Genomic DNA, 9,848 nt, shown 5'->3' with positions numbered 1-9,848 from the left:
AAAAAAAAAAAACAAATATATACATATAAATAAAAATTTTAAATAATTTTCCATAAACTGAGAGAGGAGGCTGCTATCAGGTTGTAAAAATAATTTTTAAAAAAATGGTCATATAGCAGGACAGGAGGCTTTAGAGAAAGAGAAAGGAAGATCACAATATTGGAACTCAAAGTGTTAGGAAAAGTATGCTCCTAAAAGAAACAGAAAGAACAAAAGAGAGGATACAATTTTCCAATTAATTCACAAAATCAGGCAGACTTGCAAAAAGCATGGCTGTGACCTGTAAACTACTGTACTAGGGATGGGGATTCTGGGAAGGAGATGTACAGTATCCCATTAAAGAATTACTTATTTTCATTGTCTCATTTTCATGGCTTAAGGTGAGCATGTCTTCCAAGAGACAATCCTTTAGCCAAGTGATTAACCTGGTCCAACTGGAATGTTAAGTCTCTATACAGGCCAGCTATCCCATTCTCTTGTCCAGAGCTTTTCTCAATGCTGGAAGTCTAATTTTACACACACAGATAATGTAAAAGATCAGACTCTCAAACTCTCTAGAGATAATGTTTTAAAGTTTCTACTTATAATATTTCATTTATTTTACATGGAGTTGGGGGAAAGTTTAACTTCCAGATATGTTAGCTATCACTTGCATATTATGTTGGCCCTAAAAAAATTAATTGAGCAGATGAATGTGATTATACAGAAAATAATTCAGTAATGGTCTGATGGTAAATTCTGGTTTACATTAAAAATGAATCTCAATATTTTTGGGGAATTAATGAGTAGTATAAAAAATATCTAGTGCTATAGCTGTGCTATGACATTTGTGGAGAGTTTAAAGCCTATAGATTATTTAATTGATGACCCCTGCTCTAAGTCACTTTCCCCTTCAAAGGTACCTTATGGTTTTGCATAATGACCATAAGATTCTTGCACTGTCTCTGAGAGATAGAAGCAATATTCTCTTATCACATTTTAGAAAATACAAAATGTTGATAATTGTAGCATTAGAAAGAAACTGTTGATAAGTGGATAGATAGATATATTTGTTTATGAGAGATCAGTAGTCATTTTCTGAATTTGTTTTTTTTGTTTTGTTTGCTTATTGTTGTTGTTCTTATAGTTGTTTTAACATATGAAGCTGTTTCACTAGGTGTTTGTAATTTAGAATCCTTTGTGAGGATACATCCCATTTGTCAGGGAGAACTGAGATTGCAGGTAGCCTAGGGGCTGGGTAACCTCTTTGATCTTTGGCAACATCAGCAAGTCCACAGTTTTCTGATCAGTCTTGCTCCACTTTGTAATCCCTTATTTCTCCTACGTGCGGGAAAATCTCAACCTCACGATGCCTGGGCTTGTGCAGCTGTTTCTTCTTGAAGTAAGCATCAGTCAGGTTTGGGGGGATTTTAATCTTACTGATACCAAGTTTTGTAGAGGTGGCAATGACAAACTTCTGGAGCGTTCTGCACAAAAATATTGGATTGAGGACAAGAAATCCAGTAACAAGTAGCAAGCCGCTGCCCACCTGATTCAGGAAAACTCCTCCCTTTGCACTGTGCACCCAGTGAGGATGATCGGACAGTCCCAGGAGTGATGCTGGAGTGCAGCCTTCTCATGTGCTGACTGAAGGGATTTTTGCCATGGCTCAGCAGTTTCAGAGGCACATCTTCAGTAGGATAGTACCTAGGCAGTTTTCAAAGCTTCACCACCATAGTACCACCATCCTTGTTTCACCAACTGTTTTTGTGACAGTAGCAAGGACTTTTTGTGTTTTTCTTTTTAATTTTTATTAGATATTTTCTTTATATTTCAAATGTTATCTCCTTTCTAGTCCCTCCAAGGGCCCTTATCCCATCCCCCTCCTCCCACTTCTATGAGGGTGCTCACCCACCCACCAGCTCCTGCCTTCCTGCCCTGGCATTCCCCTACACTGGGGTATCGAGCCTTCACAGGACCAAGGGCTTTGTCACACTGATGCCTGACAAGGGCATGCCTCCATGTGTTCAGTCCCAGGGAGCTCTGGGGGTGGGGGAGTCTGGTTGGTTGATATTGTTGTTCTTCCTATGGGGTTGCAAACCCCTTCAGCTCCTTCAGTCCTTTCTCTAACTCCTCCATTGGGGACCCCGTGCAACTTGGTTGTTGTGTGTTGGAGTATTTCCTTTTGTACAAGGTCTTTCTGAAATACATAGCTGATCAGAAGTACCTACCAATTCCTCTAACCAAAACAGGGTTTTGGCTGCAATCGAGCTTCCTGGTCCTGGGCTTTAAAACCTTAGGGTCACCCTTTTTGGATGCACCAGTGGCTAGGGCAACAGTGGCAGCAGCATCACCTCTAGCCTTCTTTGCTGCAGGTTTCTTCCCCTTTATATGAGACTTCTCTGCTTTTTCACCTATCGTCTTGCAAGATGAGAAATATACATGTTATTTCTTACTTGTAGATCCTAACTTCACATCTTCATGTTTGAGTACATATTCTGAAGGAACTACAAGAGGCAAAATGTCTTATTCTGATTTCTATTTTCATGACAAAGACAATGACCAAAAGCAATATGGGAAGGAACATGATTATCTGCCTTATACATCCTGGATCTAGTCCATGGAGGAAGTCAAGACAAGAACTCAAATCAGAAACCAGCAGTCCAGAATAGAACAGAAAGCATGAAGGAATGCTGCTTACTGGATTGCTGTCTTTAGCTTACTCTGCTTTCTTATACTACCCAGAACCACGTGAAAGAAGTGGCAATATTCATAGTAGATGTTCCTTCCAACACCACAGGCTAACCAGGAAAAATTCCCCAAAGTCAGCCCTCCAGCAAATTTGATAAAAGCAACTCTTCATTTGGAACTCCCTCTTTCAATATATGTCTAGATTTATGTTAAGTTGAGGAATACTGATCCATCTACCATGACCATAGAAAGTAATCTTAGGAATAGAGAGAGAGGAGATCAAGAGAGGTAGAGAGCAGAACACGTGCCCTTTGAAGAGGAAATTTAAAAAACGGGAGATTTAACTGCAGAAGTAGAACAATTGTAATACAAAGAGAGAGGTAAGGAGCCAGGACAAGCAACACAATGAACATTTGACAAGGCAAAAGGGATATATCAGTGTATAATCTTCGTTTCTTCATTTCTTTATTCTTCCTTTCTTTGTTTGTTTTTCTTCCTTCTTCCCTTCCTTCCTTCCATCCATCTCTCTCTCTTCCTTTCCTTTCTATTTTTCTTTCTTGTTTCTTTCTTTTGAGACAGAGATTCATAGTGTCCTATAACTCACTATGTAGATTAGATTTGCCTAGAACTCAAGAATCACCCTACCTCTGTATCCAGATTCCTGGGATTAAAGGCATGCAACATCACTTCCTAGCCTTATAAATTTTATTTTATTTTATTTTTATCATTATTTTATTTATTTAAAATTCAGCCATTTCCCAATACTTGTCCCCTTTCCCACAGTTCCTCCTCCCTCCTGTCTCCAAGAGAATGCTCTCTATGATCAGCTCCCCACTCTGTTCTCTGGGGCCTCAAGTTTCTTGAGGATTAGGCAAGTCTTTTTTTCACTGAGGCCAGACTAGGCAGTCTTCCCTGTACATGTGACAGTGGCCTCTGACCAGCTCCTGAATGCTGCCTGGTTAGTGGCTCAGGGTCTGGATATTCCTAGGCGTCCAGATTAGTTGAGACTGCTGGTCTTTTTCTGGGGTTGCCCTTCTCTTCTGCTTCTTCTGTCCTTCCCCTAATTCAACCATAGGGGGCCTGATGTCAGTCCAATGTTTGGGTGTAAGTATCTGCATCTGTCTCAGTCAGCTGCTTGTTGGGCCTATCAGAAGACAGTCATGCTAAGCTCTGGTCTGTAAGCACACTATAACATCAGTGATAGTGTCAGGCTTTTGGGTCTCCCTATGTGATGAATTCTGAGTTGGGCAGTTCACTGGACTCTTCTCCTCAGCCTCTTCTCCATTTTTGTCCCTACAGTTCTTTTAGATAGAAACACTTTTGGGTCAGAAATTTTGACTGTGGGTTGGTAACACAATCGCTGATGAAGCCCTGCCTATATATTGGAGGTGGACTCTTTGAGTTTCTCTCCACACTGTTGAGCATTTCATCTAAGGTCACTCCCATTGAGTTCTGAGAGTCTCATACCTCTCTGGTCTTTGATACATTCTAGAGAGTCTCCCCACTTCCCATCTTCTGAGGCTGCTTATATCCACTCATTTTGCTGGTCCTCTGGGCTTCTCTCCTGTCCCCTCCCCTAACCCCCCCCCCATATATGATTCTGTTTCTCTGTTCTCTTCCCTTCCTTCTAACCCACTTAAGTGACTCCCTCCCTCTTCTTCTCTTAATTATTTTCTTCCTCCTTCTAACTGTGATTGAAGCATCCTTGCTTGGCATTTCTGCTTGTAAAATTTTGTAAATTCTGTGGGTTGCATCCCGAGATATTCTGCACTTTCTGCCTAATATCCACTTATTATTGAGTACATACCAATACATCCTTTGGGGTCTGGGATACCTCACTCAGGATAGTTTCTAGTTCTATCCATTTGTCTGCAAAACTCATGATGTCCTTGTTCTTAATAACCAAATAGTATTCCACTGTGTAAATGTACCACATTTTCTGTATCCATTCTTTATTTGAGGAATATCTGGGTTGTTACCAGCTTCTGACTATCACAAATAAGACTGCTATGAACATAGTGGAACATGTGTCCCTGTGGTATGGTGGGACGTGTTTTGGGTATATGTCCAAGAGTGGTATAGCTGGGTCTTCAGATTGAAGTATATCCAATTTTCAGAGTAATCTCCTGATTGATTTCCAGAGTGGTTTTACCAGTTTGCAACCCACCAGCAATGGAGGAGTATTCATTCATCTTTCTCCACATACTCACTAGCACATGCTGTCACCTTTGTTTTTGATCTTAGCCATTCTGATTACTGTGAAGTGGAATCTCAGGATTGTTTTGATTTGCATTTTGCTGATGACTAAGTGTTTCTCAGGCATTCAAGATTGCTCTGCTGTAAATTCTCTGGTTAACTCTGTATCCCATTTTTAATTGGGTTACTTGGTTTTCTGGAGGTTAGCTTATTGAATTCTTTATATATTTTGTATATTAGCCCTCTATTGGAAGTGGGGTTAGTGAAGGTTTTATCCCAATCTGTAGATTGCCAATTTGTTGTATTAACTGGATCCTTTTCCTTACAGAAGCTTTTCAGTTTTACGAGGTCCCATTTAACAATTCTTGATCTTAGAACCTGAGCCACTAGTGTTCTGTTTAGGGAATTTCTCCCTGTGCTAATGAGTTCAAGGCTCAAATTTAAACTGACTTCAAAGATTAGAAGAAAAAAGTTTGTTTAATAGTTTAAAATTATATGTACAGCTTGACTGATAGTATCTATCTAATTATGAACATTCAGTGCAACATTTTACATTTCATTTCTCATGGTTTTCAAAATATCAGATAGCCAAGAAACAGGTACATCATGTCACTTAAGCAGATTTTAACAAGAAACTTAATTTAAAAAAATAACACACTCATCTGTCAAACTTTAGGGAAGGAACCTTACTATTAATGTTTATTACTATATCTCATGGGTTAATATGTTTAATTCTAAGATTCCCTTTATGAATGAGGCATGGCTATAGGTTCATCATACAGTGCTTGCAGAGCATACATAAACTTTGGATTACATACTCAGTACACACACACACAGACACACACAGACACACACAGATACACACATAAATAAGCAAATAAATAAACATAATATTTTTTTAATGTTATCAAAAATGCATAACATCTAAAAGCATCCAGAACCTAAGCTTTGTGCAGTTATAAATATCTAGTTAGAGATTACCATCTTTAGGTTTTCTGAGAAGTGTGTTCATAACAATATTCTACAAGTTCCCTAATATGCTTGTTGCAGTATTTATGTTATTTTAAAATGAAGATAAGCAATATCAGAAAAGCCAAGTTATTTATTCTACTATATAGCCAACATGTACTCAGTTTTCAAGTCTCGTTCTGTTCCCTTCTGACAGCAAAGCAGGATTATAAAACTCAAACCAATTCATCTTAGTCCTTAGGTAAGAACATTTCTAGAGCAGAGTAATCGTCATGAGAGTGGGGAAAACAGAGGAAGATGAGCTTGATGAAGTGCTTCGTCTCTGGAAAACTGTGATCCTAGGACACATACACATGCAAAAATACATGTAAAAATAATACTGACTTGAAAACTTCTAGATTAAAGATGTGATTATGTTACTTGATATTATCTCAATGTAAATGTAATTAGAAGTAACACACATGTTCCTGAAGTCAAGTAACTAAAGGATGACATTGGGAAATTTAGATTGGGAAGAATAGAAAACAGGTCAAGGGAGATGGCTGCAAAGTTTTCATTTTCTACATGTACATGGAGCTCTTCATATTAAAAACTGGAATCATTCCTTCTCAGTCTGAGTTAACCTTAGAACTAGTGTAACAAACAGTCTGTGATGGAAATAGCATCACAATAGGCCAGAGACATAGCTGCTGCTGCATTCATTCATCTGTTTGCCTGTGACTCTGGACAAAGTAACTTGAGTTGTCTTTCTGGAAAAAGGCCAATAAGATAGCGCTACCCCAGCCAGCAGCCTGTCATGTAGTCCCTGACAAATAAAGGGGGTTTTGTTTGACCCTCTTGCCTAGTGGCTGCCTGAGAAGAGTGACCTTAGCCAATATTGTACAGGATAGAGATAAGATATCCCTGGGCATAAAGTTAAATTCCTGATCTACACAGTCATGTTAAATAAATCTTTAAGTGTTTATACCTGGTATTACAAATTGCAAAAAAGGGGGGCAATAATAATTAATTGCATAGGTATTATTTTTCTTTCCTGACACACTATAAGATATTCTGAAAAGAAATAAATATAAAATTTAAAGATGGAGAGCTATCAGAGAGGTGGCAGAAAAAAATAGTTTTATAGAGTAAACAGAGACATCTTCTGTAGGAGATAAAATTTCATCCAAAAGAGAAAGTGAGAGAACTAAATAACAGGACATGAACATCAGAATGTAATCAGCATTGAAATACGCACATGATGCATCCCAAACCATATATTCCCAGTCAAATTCACCATTTGCCCAAATTAGTGCAGGATGTCAGGCTCTTTACATCTTCTTTTTCATTGTTATATTATTATTTACTTTCAAACACAGATATTAATTTATTCAAGAAAACCTACTTGTCTTCATTAATCCAGTTAGTATTCTCTGTATGCTATCTAACAATCTGTGATTTCTTCTATGCAGTGTTTAATACATTCTGATGTGTTCTTTCAACCTTGAAACTCACACACTGAAATTTACATCTGCTCAGAGCCAAAACATAACTGAAACCCTGGTACCCTCTGCAGTATGAGCACTGTAGGTGAAGTGGCATGCTTTTTTGCTTCCACTTACTGCATTCATTTTTCTTGTCTTGTTTTTCTGTTTCAACTCTCATTGGTTTACCAAAGTTTAAACTAAACAGGGCAGAGGGGGTAGGGTGGGGTTTGATGACTCGTTGTGTAATATGTCACTGGAAATATAACTGATGAAAAAAGTTTTAATTAGGTAGAAAATATTTCATGCTTCCTTGAGAGGGAAAACAAACTACAGACATAAAGGCTTCACACAAAGGAGGGAAAAGAAAATGGTTGTGGTGAAGAGAAACACCTGGCAAAAACATTTAACAAATATATTTGTAACTGTGACAACCCAATATCCCAGCTCTGATGACCGAGCTACACTACACCAAATACCTTTAGAGAAACATACTCCCTTCCAAAAACAGAAAAAGAGGAAGGAAGAGAGGAAGAGAGAAAGAAAGAGAGGAAGAAAGAGAGGAAGAAAGAGAGAAAAAGAGAAAGAAAGAGAGGATGAAAGAAAGAGAAAGAAAAAGAGAGGAAGAGAGAGAGGAAGAAAGAAAGAGAGAGAGGAAGAAAGAAGAAGAAAGAAAGGGAGGAAGAGAGAGGAAGAAAGAGGAAGAAAGAAAGAGAGGAAGAGAGAGAGGAAGAAAGAGGAAGAAAGAGAAAGGGAGGAAGAGAGAGGAAGAAAGAGAGAAAGAAAGAGAGAGAGGAAGAAAGAGAAAGAGAGGAAGAGAGAGAGGAAGAAAGAAAGAGAGAGAAAGAGGAAGAAAGAGGAAGAAAGAGAAAGGGAGGAAGAGAGAGGAAGAAAGAGAGAAAGAAAGAGAGAGAGGAAGAAAGAGGAAGAAAGAGAAAGAGAGGAAGAGAGAGAGGAAGAAAGAAAGAGAAAGAAAGAGAGGGGAAGAAAGAGGAAGAAAGAAAGAGAAACAGAAGGACAGGAAAAAAGAGAGGAAGAAGAAATAGAAAATTAAATCGATGGTGGGTACAGGTATCAAGCAGATAAACTTTAAGTAACTTTGGAAAAACTCAAACCATCCACCAAGGCCCATGGAAGACGGTGATTTTTCAACATTCTTTTGATTGAAAATTTTACTTTAGTTAGGAAAACATATTTTGTTAGCATAATGCCAACAAGTTGGTTTTTCCTTTTCTGTATAGAGAGAAGTCCTGCCACTACTGTGGAATTCCCTGTGCAGTGGTTATCTAATGTACCATAATATCATTGGAGGTAAAAATAACAGAGCTGAACCTCAGCATATTCTCCATGGCTCAGCACAAAGAAAAGTAATTGTTAAAGGAGAAGGAGTCCTTTCTCAATATGTTTCTGTTCCTTCGAAAATTAGCTAAATAATTTCATCATCCCAAAGTTTCTTAGAAGATTAACTTGTGACTTACCAGAGTGAAAGCATGTCCAACATAAAGACAACTAAAAAGGCAACGTCTCAAAGATTTCTGATAGTGTTTCAGTCCTTTCCTTGACAATGCCATTTAAATAAAACATTTCTGAAAAATGCAGAAAAGTTTTGATAAATTCCTGAACACAAATTCATTATAATCGCCAGTGGAAGAATACATCATTAAAAATCTAAAGAATTTTAAGTATCTCTGAAAAAGAAAATACCCTTATCATTTAGGAAAAGATATTTTCCTAACCCCCGATCCCACGAGCTCCATATCTGCCTCTAACATTCTGAGCAGTAGGGGTGTGCTGGCTTTTCTTTCTCCTTGATCCCTTTAATTATACCTTTGTTCCCAAGCTAAGACATTCTCTGGATTCCATAAGTCATAATGAAGGGAGGACAGAAAGATAGTCAAAAAAGAACTGCTTCTAAGGAGGAGCTTTTCTAGGTCTTACTTAGCCTACAGTAACATGGCTTACTTTTGGATTTCATTTAATCTAGTCATGTTTTTCAATTATTCATTCCCTCTTTATCTTCTTGACATATTATGTCTCACTGAAAAGTCCCCAAATATGTATTCCATAGGGCTTGATTATTTTCATACGTAAACAAATTTGAGGTATGATATAAGTGATAATATCAAATATGCAAACATGTATTTAATATTCTTATAATCAGACTTTGATAACTGCAGTATGTATAAGAAAGCAAGAAACATAAGAAAATGGAGCAAAGACTTGAGTAGAAAATTGTCAAGATAAGGCGTATGGATTATAACATGGTGCATGAAGAATGTTCACCTCATTCTTATAAGATGACCATGTTCAAAATGATTAAAAATAAATCTGGAAAACAATGTAAATGAAAATAACTGTTGATGTGAATGTTGATACCTGTTCTCAATTAAGCAGTATTCGTGTTCATGTGGATGCTTCAGTGCTTCTTAGAAGGTAGAACAAAATACTCACAGGAGGAAATATGAAAATAAAGTGTGGAGCAGAGACTGAAGGAGGGAATGGCATCCAGAGACTGCCCCACCTGGGGATCCATTCCACATACAGTCACCA

At 37.9% G+C, this 9,848-nt stretch overlaps 1 pseudogene; it reads right to left on the bottom strand.

Moving 5' to 3' along the window:
• Positions 1 to 1,167: 1,167 nt before the first annotated feature.
• The window catches only part of LOC116088941, a 171,299-nt pseudogene continuing 162,618 nt past the window's right edge, over positions 1,168 to 9,848 (bottom strand).

The sequence above is a fragment of the Mastomys coucha genome, unplaced genomic scaffold (assembly GCF_008632895.1).
Source record: "Mastomys coucha isolate ucsf_1 unplaced genomic scaffold, UCSF_Mcou_1 pScaffold14, whole genome shotgun sequence".
Lineage (NCBI taxonomy): Eukaryota > Metazoa > Chordata > Mammalia > Rodentia > Muridae > Mastomys > Mastomys coucha.
The sequence above is the reverse complement of the archived record's forward strand: the minus strand, read 5'-3'. Positions and strand labels throughout refer to the sequence as shown.